The sequence below is a fragment of the Hyperolius riggenbachi genome, chromosome 9 (assembly GCF_040937935.1).
Source record: "Hyperolius riggenbachi isolate aHypRig1 chromosome 9, aHypRig1.pri, whole genome shotgun sequence".
Lineage (NCBI taxonomy): Eukaryota > Metazoa > Chordata > Amphibia > Anura > Hyperoliidae > Hyperolius > Hyperolius riggenbachi.
Genome location: NC_090654.1, coordinates 153,881,763 through 153,900,916, shown reverse-complemented (window position 1 = coordinate 153,900,916; position 19,154 = coordinate 153,881,763).

Here is a 19,154-nt window from a genome sequence, read left to right as displayed (position 1 = left end):
TGTATCTGCACTTCATCTCTCAGATTGTGAAACTATGCCTCTGAAAGCTATAGATATTAACACCTTTTTCACCTGCCCAGACTGAAATTCCACAATCCCTTGCAAGCGCCAAGGTTCTATTAAAAAGTTGTGTGTGTGCCTTGTTTAGTTTATAGGAAATTAGGGTATTTAAACAAAACAAGTATATTTGCCTTAAAGGGAACCAGAGACGAAGCACCCTTGTGTATTTTACCATATATATCAGTAAGAACATGAGAGAAAACACTTACCATGCTCTCTGTTTCATCATCACTGCTAAAAGTGTCTGTTATCTGCTGTGATAAGAATCCCGGACTGAGCATTCACTCTGTCTTTGCAGGGAATAATTATAGCTCAGTCATTATAGCAGAGCCACAAGGGGGCAGGCTTGGGCTTGAAAAGACACCAGAGAAGACAGACTCGGCTATAATCTTTCCGTAGCAAAGCTAGACTGAGCTCAGTCGGGGATTCTTATCAGAGGTGATAACAGTCAGATTAAACAGAGAACAATGAAACAAAGAGCAGATTAGGTGTTTACTGTCATGTTCCCACTGATTTATAAGGTAAAATACATGAGGGTACTTCATCTCTGGTTCTCTTTAAGGAATGCCCTTTAAACTATATGTAACAAACACAATTATGCAATGAGAAAAAGTTCATCTCGGATCCACTTTTATCCCAAAAACATCTATTGCAGCATTTATTTTTAAAAAATTCATAACTCTATGCGGTGTCCAGGTAGAAAAATAGTGATGTCCCACCTGTGGCAAGGGCACAACTGGTGTAACAAATTAAAAGTAAAAAGAAAAAAAAAGAAAAAAAAAAGGCTTGGGTGCTACAATACATACTCGGCTGTCCAAAAAAATTACTCCTGCTGAACCCAATTATTTTGTTATAAAAATAAGTGCCGTGGTACCACAGTGAGGGTTCACGGCCTGCTGATACTACTCCAACACTGTCTGCTGACTGCTGCTGCATTTTTTTAAAAAAAAACTCTGTGTGTTGTCCGGGTTGAAAAATAGTGATGTCCGAGCTGTGGCGAGGGTCCAACTGCGGCTTCGCAACCGCTGCCTGGCTGGAACTAATGTATTTTATTTAAAAATAATTTCTGCTGCCTCTAACCAAAACAAAATTACTTCTGCGGCCGCCAACTCAGCTACCTGACGTTATACTTTTCTGCCCAGGTCTCTAGTGTTTGAGGGCCTGTACTGCTGCCATTACCTGCTGTGTCAAACCTCATGATACCTACAACTGCTGCTGTGACAACTTCAACTTCTGGACATTATAGCCTTCAATCCTGGTCTCTTTTGGGTCCGAGGACCTGTACCGCTGCTGACATTATTACCTGCTGCTGTGTCAAACCTTATGATACCTACTTCTGCTGCTGGGACAACTTCAACTGCTGGACATTATATCCTTCAATCCAGGTCTCTCTAGGGGCCGAGGACCTGTACCGCTGCTGACATTATTACCTGCTGCTGTGTCAAACCTTATGATACCTACTTCTGCTGCTGGGACAACTTCAACTGCTGGACATTATATCCTTCAATCCAGGTCTCTCTAGGGGCCGAGGACCTGTACCGCTGCTGACATTATTACCTGCTGCTGTGTCAAACCTTGCGATACCTACCGCTGCTGCTGTGACAACTTCAATTGCTGGACTTTATAACCTTCAATCCAGGTCTCTCTAGGGGCCGAGGGCCTGTACCGCTGCTGACATTATTACCTGCTGCTGTGTCAAACCTTATGCTACCTACTTCTGCTGCTGGGACAACTTCAACTGCTGAACTTTATAACCTTCAATCCAGGTCTCTCTAGGGGCCGAGGACCTGTACCGCTGCTGACATTATTACCTGCTGCTGTGTCAAACCTTGCGATACCTACCTCTGCTGCTGGGACAACTTCAACTGCTGGACATTATATCCTTCAATCCTGGTCTCTCTTGGGTCCGAGGACCTGTACCGCTGCTGACATTATTACCTGCTGCTGTGTCAAACCTTATGATACCTACTTCTGCTGCTGGGACAACTTCAACTGCTGGACATTATATCCTTCAATCCAGGTCTCTCTAGGGGCCGAGGACCTGTACCGCTGCTGACATTATTACCTGCTGCTGTGTCAAACCTTGCGATACCTACCTCTGCTGCTGGGACAACTTCAACTGCTGGACATTATATCCTTCAATCCTGGTCTCTCTTGGGTCCGAGGACCTGTACCGCTGCTGACATCATTACCTGCTGCTGTGTCAAACCTTATGCTACCTACTTCTGCTGCTGGGACAACTTCAACTGCTGAACTTTATAACCTTCAATCCAGGTCTCTCTAGGGGCCGAGGACCTGTACCGCTGCTGACATTATTACCTGCTGCTGTGTCAAACCTTGCGATACCTACCTCTGCTGCTGGGACAACTTCAACTGCTGGACTTTATAACCTTCAATCCAGGTCTCTCTAGGGGCCGAGGGCCTGTACCGCTGCTGACATTATTACCTGCTGCTGTGTCAAACCTTATGATACCTACCTCTGCTGCTGGGACAACTTCAACTGCTGGACATTATATCCTTCAATCCAGGTCTCTCTAGGGGCCGAGGACCTGTACCGCTGCTGACATTATTACCTGCTGCTGTGTCAAACCTTATGATACCTACTTCTGCTGCTGGGACAACTTCAACTGCTGGACATTATATCCTTCAATCCAGGTCTCTCTAGGGGCCGAGGACCTGTACCGCTGCTGACATTATTACCTGCTGCTGTGTCAAACCTTATGATACCTACTTCTGCTGCTGGGACAACTTCAACTGCTGGACATTATATCCTTCAATCCAGGTCTCTCTAGGGGCCGAGGACCTGTACCGCTGCTGACATTATTACCTGCTGCTGTGTCAAACCTTGCGATACCTACCTCTGCTGCTGGGACAACTTCAACTGCTGGACTTTATAACCTTCAATCCAGGTCTCTCTAGGGGCCGAGGGCCTGTACCGCTGCTGACATTATTACCTGCTGCTGTGTCAAACCTTATGATACCTACTTCTGCTGCTGGGACAACTTCAACTGCTGGACATTATATCCTTCAATCCAGGTCTCTCTAGGGGCCGAGGACCTGTACCGCTGCTGACATTATTACCTGCTGCTGTGTCAAACCTTGCGATACCTACCTCTGCTGCTGGGACAACTTCAACTGCTGGACTTTATAACCTTCAATCCAGGTCTCTCTAGGGGCCGAGGGCCTGTACCGCTGCTGACATTATTACCTGCTGCTGTGTCAAACCTTATGATACCTACCTCTGCTGCTGGGACAACTTCAACTGCTGGACATTATATCCTTCAATCCAGGTCTCTCTAGGAGCCGAGGACCTGTACCGCTGCTGACATTATTACCTGCTGCTGTGTCAAACCTTATGATACCTACTTCTGCTGCTGGGACAACTTCAACTGCTGGACATTATATCCTTCAATCCAGGTCTCTCTAGGGGCCGAGGACCTGTACCGCTGCTGACATTATTACCTGCTGCTGTGTCAAACCTTATGATACCTACTTCTGCTGCTGGGACAACTTCAACTGCTGGACATTATATCCTTCAATCCAGGTCTCTCTAGGGGCCGAGGACCTGTACCGCTGCTGACATTATTACCTGCTGCTGTGTCAAACCTTGCGATACCTACCGCTGCTGCTGTGACAACTTCAACTGCTGGACTTTATAACCTTCAATCCAGGTCTCTCTAGGGGCTGAGGGCCTGTACCGCTGCTGACATTATTACCTGCTGCTGTGTCAAACCTTATGCTACCTACTTCTGCTGCTGGGACAACTTCAACTGCTGAACTTTATAACCTTCAATCCAGGTCTCTCTAGGGGCCGAGGACCTGTACCGCTGCTGACATTATTACCTGCTGCTGTGTCAAACCTTGCGATACCTACCTCTGCTGCTGGGACAACTTCAACTGCTGGACTTTATAACCTTCAATCCAGGTCTCTCTAGGGGCCGAGGGCCTGTACCGCTGCTGACATTATTACCTGCTGCTGTGTCAAACCTTATGATACCTACCTCTGCTGCTGGGACAACTTCAACTGCTGGACATTATATCCTTCAATCCAGGTCTCTCTAGGGGCCGAGGACCTGTACCGCTGCTGACATTATTACCTGCTGCTGTGTCAAACCTTATGATACCTACTTCTGCTGCTGGGACAACTTCAACTGCTGGACATTATATCCTTCAATCCAGGTCTCTCTAGGGGCCGAGGACCTGTACCGCTGCTGACATTATTACCTGCTGCTGTGTCAAACCTTATGATACCTACTTCTGCTGCTGGGACAACTTCAACTGCTGGACATTATATCCTTCAATCCAGGTCTCTCTAGGGGCCGAGGACCTGTACCGCTGCTGACATTATTACCTGCTGCTGTGTCAAACCTTGCGATACCTACCTCTGCTGCTGTGACAACTTCAACTGCTGGACTTTATAACCTTCAATCCAGGTCTCTCTAGGGGCCGAGGGCCTGTACCGCTGCTGACATTATTACCTGCTGCTGTGTCAAACCTTATGATACCTACTTCTGCTGCTGGGACAACTTCAACTGCTGGACATTATATCCTTCAATCCAGGTCTCTCTAGGGGCCGAGGACCTGTACCGCTGCTGACATTATTACCTGCTGCTGTGTCAAACCTTGCGATACCTACCTCTGCTGCTGGGACAACTTCAACTGCTGGACATTATATCCTTCAATCCAGGTCTCTCTAGGGGCCGAGGACCTGTACCGCTGCTGACATTATTACCTGCTGCTGTGTCAAACCTTATGATACCTACTTCTGCTGCTGGGACAACTTCAACTGCTGGACATTATATCCTTCAATCCAGGTCTCTCTAGGGGCCGAGGACCTGTACCGCTGCTGACATTATTACCTGCTGCTGTGTCAAACCTTGCGATACCTACCTCTGCTGCTGTGACAACTTCAACTGCTGGACTTTATAACCTTCAATCCAGGTCTCTCTAGGGGCCGAGGGCCTGTACCGCTGCTGACATTATTACCTGCTGCTGTGTCAAACCTTATGATACCTACTTCTGCTGCTGGGACAACTTCAACTGCTGGACATTATATCCTTCAATCCAGGTCTCTCTAGGGGCCGAGGACCTGTACCGCTGCTGACATTATTACCTGCTGCTGTGTCAAACCTTGCGATACCTACCTCTGCTGCTGGGACAACTTCAACTGCTGGACATTATATCCTTCAATCCTGGTCTCTCTTGGGTCCGAGGACCTGTACCGCTGCTGACATTATTACCTGCTGCGTCAAACCTTATGATACCTACTTCTGCTGCTTTGACAACTTCAACTTCTGGACTTCTGGAAGGGCATGTCTACCCTGCAGCCGTTACCTGCTGCCTCAAAACCAATATTGACTTACGCTACTGCCAAGCCATCTTATGGAAGTTATACCCTGTGCCTCGAACAACGAGTGATGTCAGAGATTTATTAAAGTGGATCCGAGATGAACTTTTACTCATTGCATAATTGTTTTCATTACATATAGTTTATAGGGCATTCCTTAAGGAAAATACTTGTGTTTTTTAATACCCTAATTTCCTATAAACTAAGCAAGCCATGCCCACAGCTTCTCGAAAACGCCTTGGTGTTTGCAAGGGATTGTGTGATTTCAGTCTGGGTTGTTTAAAAAGGGTGTTGCTAGCTATAGATTTCAGGGGCAGAGTAATCACAATCTGAGAGTTGCAGTGCAGATACAGAATACAGATCAGTGTTCTGTGTAATAGAGGAGATAGGAGTGGAATATTCAAAGAATATGCAGATATGCAGAATAGCATGCCTAGATACAGATAAGCTTGCCTTGAGTGTAATTGTGTAATATTGACTGACAAGCAGAATACATGGTTGATCCCATTGTATCACAGGAAAAAATAGTACTGTTGAAAAATACACTGTTGAAGGTGTTTGCAGCTAGATTTGCTGAGTAAACCATCTAAACTTTAGACAAGATACATAGACAAGTGACTTGTTATTATATTTACGGTTTCATATCGGATCCGCTTTAAACAAAATCATATAATATGGCATGAAAGATTTTGTTTAAAAATCTGAACAAAGACTTTACATCTTGGCTACTTAATATTGTATCCAAGGGTGAATTTTGATATCCTTAAACAGGATAGGGCGCCTGGTAGAGCACATATATACCAACTTCGGCGACAAATAATGCACCAGGTGTAGCCCATATAACAACTTCGGGTCTGGCCATGGATAGCGGGGATTGAAATAATTTGGGCTTGTAGCCTATATCAAAACTCAGGTGCACTTTTATACACCTTGTAGAAGCCCATATTTCCAGAAATAACTTTGATCTCTATGGCGGCGCACTTTTCATAGATGTAGGCCAGGTGCCCTTTTCAACCGATACAGTGAATTCTTTGTTAATAACTAGGAGAGGTGTTTGACCCCCATATCATCAAATTTGATGTAAGGCAAGAAACAAATTATGCTTGAAAAATATTGCAAATCTCTAAACCTTGACAAATGAACATTTGTGTGTTACAGTAAATATATTTTGTGGTGCATACAACCGACATAAAAATATGCCAGGCAAGCAAGAGCCTGATGGTTATCAATCATCACCAGCTAGTAGTTATACATACATTGTTCAATACATAGAATCCAACAGGGAACATGTTATAATAAATATTTTATTGCAATTTGCAACAACTTTGTTAAACTTTTTTTTAAAAAGTGAACAAATATAAAACACATAAAACAAAATTTAAACTTTTGTTTCTTAAAACAGAAAAAAAAATAATCTGAGGGAAGTTATTTGCCCATAGACATTACTTGATGTCTGAGTGCTAATGACTAAATAGAGTGCACCTGTGTGTAATCTAATGTCAGTACAAATACAGCTGCTCTGTGAGGGCCTCAGAGATTGTCTAAGAGAATATTGGGAGCAACAACACCATGAAGTCCAAAGAACACACCAGACAGTTCAGGGATAAAGTTATTGAGAAATTTAAAGCAGGCTTAGGCTACAAAAACAATTCCTATGCCTGGAACATACCACGGAGCACTGTTCAAGCGATCATTCAGAAATGGAAGGAGTATGGCACAACTGTAAACCTCCCAAGACAAGGCCATCCACCTAAACTCACAGGCCGAACAAGGAGAGCGCTGATCAGAAATGCAGTCAACAGGCCCATGGCGACTCTGGACGAGCTGCAGAGATCTACAGCTCAGGTGGGAGACTGTCCATACGACAGCTATTAGTCATGCACTGTACAAAGTTTGCATTTATGGAAGAGTGGCAAGAAGAAAGACATTGTTAAAGAGACACTGAAGCTTAAAAAAAAGATGATATTCTGATTTGTATGTGTAGTACAGCTAAGAAAAAAAACATTAAGATCAGATACATCAGTCTAATTGTTTCCAGTACAGGAAGAATTTAGAAACTCCAGTTGTTATCTCTATGCCAAAAAGCTAGTAAGCTCTCCCACTAACTTAGTTGTGGAAACGGCTGTTATCTGACTTTTATTATCTGAACTGTAATTGAACTGTTTACTTTTCCTCTGCTAGAGGAGAGTTCATTACTTCACAGACTGCTCTGAAAGACTCATTTTGAATGCTGAGTGTTGTGTAATCTGCACATTATTATAGGATAATGTAATCTGCGAAAAAACACTATATAACTGAAAATAAAAATATGAGAATATTTTCTTTGCTGCTAATCTTCTAGTAATTATTCATAGTACACAACCAATTCATTATATCATATATATTTTTTTCGCTTCAGTGTCTCTCTTTAACAGAAAGCATAAGAAGTTCCATTTGCAGTTTGCCACAAGCCATGTGGGGGACACAGCAACTATGTTGAAGAAGGTGCTCTGGTCAGATGAGACCAAAATTGAACTTTTTGGACAAAATGCAACACTCTACGCTCTGTGTGGCGGAAAATGAACACTGCACATCACTCTGAACACACCACCCCCACTGTCAAATATGGTGGTGGCAGCATCATGCTCGGGGGATGCATCTCTTCAGCAGGGACAGGGAAGCTGGTCAGAGTTGATGGGAAGATGGATGGAGCCAAATACAGAGCAAACTTGGAAGAAAACCTCTTGGAATCTGCGAAAGACTTGAGACTGGGGTGGAGGTTCACCTTCCAGCAGGACAACGACCCTAAACATAAAGCCAGGGCAACAATGGAATGGTTTAAAACAAAACATATATACAGTGGTTTGCAAAAGTATTCGGCCCCCTTGAAGTTTTCCACATTTTGTCATATTACTGCCACAAACATGAATCAATTGTATTGGAATTCAACATGAAAGACCAACACAAAGTGGTGTACACATGAGAAGTGCAACAAAAATCATACATGAGTCCACATTTTTTTTACTAATAAATAACTGCTAAGTGGTGTGTGCATAATTATTCGGCACCCTTTGATCAGAGTGCATTCAGTTGCCTATAGACAGTGCCTGATGAGTGCTATTGACTAAATAGAGTGCACCTGTGTGTAATTTAATGTCAGTACAAATACAGCTGCTCTTTGAGGGCCTCAGAGGTTGTCTAAGAGAATATTGGGAGCAACGAGACCGTAAAGTCCAAAGAACACACCAGACTGGTCAGGGATCAAGTAATTGACAAATTTAAAGGAGGCTTAGGCTACAAAAAGATTTCCTATGCCTTGAACATCCCACGGAGCACTGTTCAAGCGACCATTCAGAAATGGAAGGAGTATGGCACAACTGTGAACCTCCCAAGACAAGGCCATCCACCTAAACTCACAGGCCGAACAAGGACTGCGCTGATCAGAAATGCAGTCAAGAGGCCCATGGTGACTCTGGACGAGCTGCAGAGATCTACAGCTCAGGTGGTGGAATCTGTCCATAGGACAACTATTAGTCATGCACTGTACAAAGTTGGCCTTTATGGAAGAGTGGCAAGAAGAAAGGCATTGTTAACAGAAAGCATAAGAAGTCCCATTTGCATTTTGCCACAAGCCATGTGGGGGACACAGCAACCATGTGGAAGAAGTTGCTCTGGTCAGATGAGACCAAAATGGTATTTTTTGGACAAAATGAAAAACGCTCTCTGTGGCGGAAAACTAACACTGCACGTCACTCTGAACACACCATCCCCGCTGTCAAATATGGTGGTGGCAGCATCATGCTGGGGGTGTGCATCTCTTCAGCAGGGACAGGGAAGCTGGTCAGAGTTGATGGGAAGATGTATGGAGCCAATTACAGGGCAAATTTGTAAGAAAACCTCTTGGAGACTGCAAAAGACTTGAGACTGGGGTGGAGGTTCACCTTCCAGCAGGACAATGACCCGAAACATAAAGCCAGGGCAACAATGGAATGGTTTAAAACAAAACATATATATGTGTTAGAAAGGGCCAGTCAAAGTCCAGATCTAAATCCAATCGACAATCTGTGGCAAGATCTGAAAACTGGTGTTCACAAACGCTGTCCATTTAATCAGACTGAGCTGGAGCTGTTTTGCAAAGAAGAATGGGCAAGGATTTCAGTCTCTAGATGTGCAAAGCTGGTAGAGACATACCCTAAAAGACTGGCAGCTGTAATTGCAAAAAAATGGTGGTTCTACAAAGTCTTGACTCAGGTGACCGAATAATTAAGTACACCCCACTTAGTTATTTATTTTTAAAAAATGTTTGTAATCATGTATGATTTTCAGTCCACTTTTTCTCACGTGTACCCATACAAAAACTTTAGCTACAAAAAAAGCCCAGGGCCGTGTTAATTACTATTCCCCCTCCAGGCCGCCATGGATAGTGGCGAATGAAATATTTCGGCTTCCAGCACTTGTAGGCTATATCAAAACTCGGGCGGCCTTTTCTACACCTTGTAGCCCATATTTTAAGAAATACTATTTATGTCTACCGCTTTGTATTGGTCTTTCACGTGGAATTCTAATACAATGGATTCATGTTTGTGGCAGTAATATGATATAATGTGGAAGACTTCAAGGGGGCAGAATACTTTTGCAAGCCACTGGATATAATTCGGAACCCAGGAGGAGTCAGGACCAACATTACATCCTCCTTGTACCTGCCAGTTGTCCAAAATAGTCATGGAGCTGTCCTGCCTCCTCCCTGAAAGCGAGGATGCGTTGCCTTTGCTCCTCAATTTGGCCCTCCATCTCCTGCCTTTGTTGCAGCAGTTGGTGGCGGAAAGCTGCCTCTTGCTGCCGAAGTCGCTCCTCAAAGTCCGCCTGCTGCTGCTGAAGAGTCGTTTGTTGTTCTGACTTCCACTGTTCTAATTGTTGAACAGTGGAAGTCAGAACCACCACTTCCTGCTGCAGGGTTGAGACTTGGCCGGCCAGAATCTCGAAATGAGAAGAAGCTGTAAAGAAAAAGATGGAGAAAAATAAAATATTACACTACGCATGAACAAAAACTGATAATAAAAGAATAAACAGTAGAGTGTGGTACCGTATCAGCCATCAGTAAAAGCAAGGCATTTTGAAACCCAGTGATAGCATTGATTGGTTAGGCTAGATTCGAGAAAAGTAAACAGTGATTTTTCACATTATAATACTTTCGTTGTACTTTTTCATGACAAACACATTGAAAACACAACTTATACATTGACATTCACTGTATTCATGGGTGGCTTCTAAAGGAAAAAATGAGATGTACACAAGATTCAAAATGTACACATTTCATGAAATCTGTAGAACCTGGTTTAAACTAGGACTCTTGTTAAGAACCTCTCATGCTTGTACAATGGGTTTATCAATGCGCAAAATGATTGATTTATTTAAATTTTTTACTTCATTGTTTGTGTCATATGCTTTGTAAGATGGTGTTTACTGGCACTATTCTTTTTTTTCCCCATGCATACGTTGGTTTGAAATGCCACAATTCTCTTTAGCTTAGAATTAATGGTGCATGTGATGTGATGTGACTAGCCCAGTTTCAATTTGAACTTGGAATTTACAATGGCTAGCCAGTCACCAGAGTGTACGTTACGTTTCATTCAGGGCAATGTTGATCTTATCAACTCAGCTTGGATAGCAGGAAAAGTGTTCTCTGACTGAGTAACATTTAAGTCATGTATAATTACATTTATGTTTGCAGAAAAATTGTTAAACTTTATGTCAGTGTACAGAAAGTGTGTTTTTCATTGTTAGTCAGGAACCACTCCGATGAATGCTTTTTATAAGCCGAAAAGTCACTGTTTACTCATGTCTAAGTTTGCCAATGAATGATCTCATCCAGAATCAAAATACATACTCATTGTTTTTCAAAAAGTATGACTAATGAAATATGACTGCCAAAATTAGTGTATCGCAAAATCACAATCCAAAAAAGACACATAAATGTTGAAGAAATTGTTGTGGCTAGTGGATAAGGAATACCTTTAAACTACCATTACACACGTGCATACTGCCATAGTACTGAAGCTTGTCAACATTTCTTAAATTGATATGTTGGCCCAGTATGTACAATTTATTTATGGCCACTTAGGGATAAAGTTTCATTTCAAGTTGTGAAATTAAACCATGGGCTTCCCGGCTTACATAATATTTAGGGATGATACACTAGTTTCACTATGGATGGACATAATCACTGGCTGGATGAGGTATTGTAATCTGGAAGCAGGGTGATGTGGTGGTGGGTCAGTGCTCTTACTTTTCTACGATTCCAATCCATTCAACTTCGGGCTGGAGTTCTTCAAGGACAACTATCTTGAAATAAGTAGGCAGTAAACATCTGACAGAACCGACGGCTTTTGGCACAATCCATCACCGTCATGGGGTGATTCTCATGGATTTCTTTGTTTTCAAAAGCATTTCATGAACAGCAGTTGAACTGCCAAAATGGCAAGATAACAGCCGGTCTCCCTACTCACTTGCACACTATGTTGTCAGTTATATTTGTAAACTGTTGTTCAGTAAATGCTGTTGAAAACAAATAAAGCCTTGGGAATCACCCCTAAAAACAGGTAGACTGGCCCAAAACCTGTCATCTGTAACATGTTAACTGCCGAGTTTTTTCTAGATAGTGTTCCTTTAATTTTTTCCTTCTGTCTGTATTGTTTTCCTCCTATAACTCATTCTTCTAGACTACCATACGATACATGCACTACAACGTCCGCAAATCAATACACTGCATCAAATACCATGTAAAAGGTTTAATAATGTAACGCACAAGCAAAATATAATTTTGCATTAAGTAAGGTGTTACATATTTATTGAATGTTTTCTAGATGCAACGTTATACACATCGATAAGACTTTCTCAAAAGCAAAATTTGATGTGGTAAATTATGAGAAACTTTGTACACTGTTTGATAAAAGTAGTTGAATAGAGGGCAATACAGACATAGGACTTTGGTATGATGTACATTGTGTGCACGTACAGTCTTTGTCAGATAACTGACAACACAATATACTCTGTGCATCGAAGAGGAAGATGTTGGCGCTATATACATAATGAAAATTAGCAATAACGATAAAAACACTTCTCAAAGAACCTCTACTATATCATTGTAACTATCAAATTTACTACATCGCATGTTAGTTCCCTGGGCCTTGTAGTGGCAATCAATATTTGTAATAAATATTGACTTTTAACAACAAACCGTGTACAGAAAACAAACTGGTCAGTGGTCACTGGCCAGCAGATGATTTGAAAGTGGAATTTTTTTCACATTAAACACTCGGTACAACTTTTATTTCCCCCTCCACACACAAAAAAAGAGTTAAGTTAGTACTGTTATAAATATGTGGATACATTCCGTCTTGTGTGTACTTCTTTGTACAACAGTACATTTTACTTACACACAGTTATGCCACTTTGACCAGATTCTGGCCTGCTGGAAGACTTCTGTCGTCTTCCGCGCCTGCGGCTGCGAAGTCGCGCAGAGATAGATGCTACGATAAAAAGAAAACATGGTATCATGCAACTTTTTTTTTTTTTTCTTGGAGAGAAAAAAAAAAAACCATAGTTCTGTGCAAAATTAAATTATGTACTAATCTCCTTCCTTACAGACGTACCACTTTCATTTGATTAATGTTAAAACTTTGTTATAAAATACTTACATGCCACAGACAGGCTCCGGCCACGGGCACGCCTTTGCCCACGGCGCTGAAGACTTCTCGATCTGTGGCTGGTGCTGGGTCCAGCCTCCTCATCATTATCTTCAGGGGAGGGGACAGCAGCAGGATCCAATCCCTGTCTGGAAGAGGGAGGAGCAGAGGCACGACGGGACCGCCTGCGTCGCTGAGACCCATCCACTAAAAAAAAATGTGAGATTGTTTTAAAAATACAGATAGAAGAAGATATTACCTAAGGTTAAACAGTGCATTGCATAACAATAAGAGTATAAAGCCACTGATACATTGGAAAATCGTGAGGATTAACAAGGTTGAAAAAAAATTACACATCCCGCTACATATATGAAAAAAAACATTTGTTACTTACACTCAAGGTCAGACTTTATTTTCTCCACCGCACGTGGGGTCTTGGACTTAAAGTCAGACCACATTGTCTGAATTTTTTTAACCGACCACGTGCGGTGGTAAGTAGTCTGAAGGACTTGCAGCAGCCGGTCCATCACCTCCCTCTTCGCCGCCCTCTTCGCAGTGTCATACCCCCCCCCCCCCCCGTAACATAGTCTGCAACATAAAAAAAAATAAAAAATTAATGATCAACAAAAAAATAACCTTTACAATAAATACATCTCTTGCTATGGTACTAACAACACTGCTGAAAGTAAATTAAATGTTGAATTGACTTATTATCAGTATTATCAACTGTGTGAACAATACAAGGAGATTATCTGTAAGTGAATTTTAAATCAAAGTTATGAGAGCCTAAAAGAACGATGTTGAGTTGACTTGAGTGTGTGTGGGGCGTAGTTGTGTAGTCTGAACATTAAGCCCTTCCATTGCAAATCTTCGGGGTACTACAGGGAGTGCAGAATTATTAGGCAAATGAGTATTCTGACCACATCATCCTTAGACCTCTTTACCACGAACTGTTGAGCTCTGTGCTCAGCAAGCAGTTACCAGGCAGCAGTGAGCAGTTGCCAGGCAGCAGCCAGCAGGGAGCACTTACCAAGCGTCAGCGAGCGGTTGTGAGAGTTTGAAAGGCATTTCACTGCCTATCAACAGTTCGTGGAAAAGAGGCCTCATGCATGTTGTCTTACTCCAAACTGTATAGGTTCAAAAGCCTACTACCAATTAAGCATATTAGGTGATGTGCATCTCTGTCTGTAATTAGAAGGGGTGTGGTGTAATGACATCAAAACCCTGTATCAGGTGTGCATAATTATTAGGTAACTGCCTTTCCTTTGTCAAAATCGGTCAAAAGAAGTACTTGACAGGCTCAGAAATGTCCAAAATCGATGAGATATTTTGCTGAGGGATGCAGCACTCGTACAATTACAAAGCTTCTGAAGCGTGATCATCGAACAATCAAGCGTTTCATTCAAAATAGTCAACAGGGTCGCAAGAAGCGCCTGGAAAAATAAAGGCTGGGCCAAGAAATATATCAAGACTCATTGTCCCAAGGTTTTATAGACTGATGAAATCAGAGTGAGTCTTCTTCATGGGCCACAGGGACAGATGGATGGGCCCGTGGCTGGATTGGTAAAGGCCAGAGAGCTCCAGTCCGACTCAGATGCCAGCAGAGTGGAGGTGGAGTACTGGTTTGGGCTGGTATTTATCACTGGAGAGAGATGTTATATTGGTTTCACAGGTAAAATTAAATAATTGAAATGGGTATATATTTGTTTTTGTTAAGTTGCCTAATAATTGTGCACAGTAAAAGTCATCTGCACACACAGATTGATATCCCCCTAAAATCGCAAAAATTAAAAACAGAATAAAAACTACTTCCAAAAATATTCAGCTTTGATATTAATGAGTTTTTGGGTTCATGGATTAATACAGTAAGGAGAAATATAAAAAAAATTACTTTAATGATGAAGGTTTTCTCCTTCTTTCTTAGTCGCCGAGTGTTGGACGACCTGCTCCTCCCACCGTCAGCGGCTTCAGCTGCAGACACCCTGCTCCTCCCATCATCAGCGGCGTCTTCAGCAGCAGCAGCAGACGCCCTGCTCCTCCCTCCATCAACGGCTTCAGCAGCAGCAGCCATCTAGAAGTCAATGAAAAATAACATTGAAAAATATAATATGTTTTTGCACATACGAAAACATTTTTCTGATCAAAACATGTTTAATTGCTATGAGTTTTCTGTTTAGAGACAAAGACAGCAACATAGCATTATATAATATAGTCTGTACAATGACTATTGTATAAATGCTTATCTATAGAGATGTCCCGAACGGTTCGCCGGCGAACGGTTCAAGCCGAACTTCCGGGTGTTCGGCATTGCGGCGAAACGCGAACTATCCAGGAAGTTCGATTCACCCTATAATGCTCCATTACGGTCAACTTTGACCCTCTACATCACAGTCAGCAGGCCCAAACTAGCCAATCAGAATACGCTATCCCCTGGAGACAATGCCCCCCTAATAAAAAGCAGGCAGCGGCGGCCATTACGCTGACTCGTGTGCCTGCTTTAGTGAGTGTAGGGCGAGCTGCTGCAGACTGTCTCTCATAGGAAAATATTAGTTATGCTCCTTGCTTGTTAAGTTGCTCCTGGCTAATTGATGTCGCTATAACAGCCCCCCACAACAGTTCTTTTGCAAACTAATCCTCTTTTTTTTTTATGTTGATTTGAATTCAACTGTATATATTACTGCACTTGTGTTACTGCTGGCTGCCAAAGCTGTTGCAATTTATACTGCCTGCTGCCACCACTGTTAGGCCCACCACACACATCCCAGTGACTATTAGCAGTAACAACCTTATCAGTGCACTTGTCTACCGCTGACAGCCGCTGCAAATCATACTGGCTGCCACTGCCAGGCCAACCACATCCAGTTACTAACTGTATCAGTAGTGTAATACCCATTATTACTGCACTTGTGTTGATGCGACAGCCGTTGCAATTCATACTGCATACACAAACAGCTGTTTGCAGTGTGTTATACAGTGAGTTTGGTGTGTCAGTGTGAAGCAGTACACTAATTAATTATACTACCTGATTGATGTATACACATGCAATATGTTTTAAAACACTTTAGGCCTGTCATTTAGCACTCAAGGTGATTTCTGCCCTTACAAAGCTGCTTTGCGTCAATTCCAGATTTTTCCCGGGGACTTTTGGCATGTATCCCGCTCCTCCACCTGGGGTTGTAGGTGTTAGACCCTTTAAAAGATGTTTAGCATCACTTTTATGGCCATAGTAATGTTTTTTACATTTTGCAATTCGCCTCCCCATTGAAGTGTATTGTGGTTTGTGGAGGTTTGCGCTAATCGAACCTTACGCGGAAGTTCGCGGACCGAAAATCGGCGGTTCGCGACATCTCTACTTATATAGTTACAAATCACTACTACGGAAGTGGATATCTATTATCTACTACTTTCATATGCTTCTACAGTGCTAGAAATTACGGACGTGGCTAGGGATCTGTAATGAATAAGAAAATTACCGTTGTGGCGGAATACAGCACTGCCGCTGCTTTCTCCTCTGGGAACGCGGAGGGAGAGTTGGTGTCATCTGGAGCTGGCGACGTGCGGTGTTCTGCCTTGTCCACACTGCATAGGAGGACTCGGCATACACGCACGCGCAATCAACGCAGCTGTCTTCTTTATGCGTTGAGAAGGAATATCAGCTGACAAGACGGTCAGCTGACTTCGGGACATGCCTGTCTGATAACGGAGATTGGCTGGGAGATCATGGTCGGGGATTGTAAATATACTCTGACATATAAGGCCGCCGCTCACAGTTGCCAATTGTCTACTGTTGCGAATGCACACATAGCACTCAGACCTAGTAGTCAGATCATAGTGCAGTGGAGTAAAAATGGGAGAAAAAACGGCCTATCTGCACATAGCTTAGCTAGTATTGTTTGTTATTTTATGATCTACTCAGATCCTAGTGCACCACTGAACCCGGGAGGAAACCGGCCTATCTGCACATACAAAAATAGCACTGCACTTTGTGGGAAGATCAGCGAACAATCTTACTGCATTTTGTAGGCACATGTTTCAACCAATCGGACTGCACTTGTGCGCACGTTACGACCAATCTGACTGCACTTTGTGGGAACATCAAGGATCAATCTTACTGCTATTTGGGCACATGTTTTTCAACCAATCTGAATGCACTTGTGGGCACAGGTTTCAATCAATCTGACTGCATTTTTTTGGACACATCTGCAAACAATCTGAGTGCACTTGTGGGCAAATCTGCTGCCAATCTGGTTGTACTCTGTGGGGGTTGTTGTGTCGGTCTGCCGGCCCTCCTCCACCATGGGCTCTGGAAAAATAAAAAAGGCCCAACATGCCCAGCTTGCCTGCGAAGGGAACTTCATGCCGTGAAAGTGCATGCCACAAATCGCCATCAAATGCAACATGATAATATCCTATCGGCTAAGTTTCCACTGTTGCATCACAATTTTGCCGGCATTCCCCCGCAGATAAAAACACATGCGGATGCGATTTTGCATGCGTTTTAACCACAATTTCGCGTGCAATTTTAACCAGGACACTGCCAAATTAACCATGACACTGCCAGGGTAGTTTAAGATTCGAAAATGTGCGAAATCGCACGCAAAATCGCGGGGGAAAACTAATGCAAGAAAACGCATGCGTTTTTCCTATTAAATACATTAGCGGCGATTCGCACGGATTCCAGACGCACGCAAAATCTGCAATACCGTCGTGCAGATTTGGCCCGCCGCCAAATCAAGCACGCACGACGCACGCGTGCAAACAGCCCCAGCCACTTCAATACACTAAGCAAATCTGCATGTCGACGTCGCATGCGAATTCGCTATGGTGGAAACAGGGCCATATACAAATGATGTACAGGTCAGGGAGGGTCAAAAACAAAAATGGTAACATTTCTCTAACTAAAACAAAATGGACTAATTGCATTCATCACATCATAAACATATATGTAAAAGTATACTACTCACTTACCACAATAACAGTTTGCAGTGCAGACAGTCTCTCAGGTCACTCTCACTGGGCCACTCCAAACACTGCATGGGCTGGAAGTAAAGAATGACGAACTTCCGCAACGGTACCTCCGCCCCCAGCGCACGTGGGCGGAATTCCGGAATTTTTTTACGGAAGTACGCTGTTAACACATTTGAGACTATATACAACAATTTTATTGACTTTACACTCTTAAAACAATCTCCATATCATCATAAAAGGCAGAAGAAACCAAAAACAATCAGTAAATGTGGAAAAAAAACGGATTGAGTTACGCTTACGTAAATTACGGAAGTCCGCATAATATACATTTCTGAAGTCCGTATACCGTCGGAATTCCACGGAATTCCGCGGAACAGCTCCGTATACCGCCGGAATGACCCGGTAGCGGAATTCCGGATCGACGGAACACGGAATTACCACGGAATCGGAATTCAGCAATTCCGACCATGCCTGGTGGACAGACTCTGAATTTCCTCTACCAGTCATGGCACTGATGATGATTTTGGGGCTCTCTGGCTTACCACTTACAGGGGTTGCACTTTGGGACACAGGGTGGATAATAGAACAGGTTACTGTCGGTCCCTGGACAGCAACCCTCTCCCGTTTAAATGGTCTGGTTTGGGTGTTCTGCAATGTCTTGCTTTATGTCCAGATTGTCCACAGTTGAAGCAATGATCGCAGGCGCTTCTCTGACCAGTCCTTTTACAGAATTGACAACATCCCTTACTCGTATCCACTTTTACCTGAGGCCCTCGGAATTCACGGTTTCGTTGGGTGCTTGAGCCTTGAAGAAGTGTCTTCATCTCTAGCATCTCTTTTTGTATCTGTAGCATCATCTTCTCCAGTTCAGAGTTGCTCTTAGATTGCTGTTGACTTGTTGAGCTACTTGCCTGTGGTGGAGACCAAGGTGTTGTGTTGGCAGTTGTTGTCAGGACACTGGGTTCCGGCTGACACTGTACGGCATTAGACTCACATTTTTTCCTCTTCGCAATACTGCTGTGCTGAATTTTCTTTTGCTTCTGCTCTCTTTCCATCTCCATACTAGCGGCTTCATTCATTTTCTCTATGAGCACCTCATCTAGAATGGAAGGGTC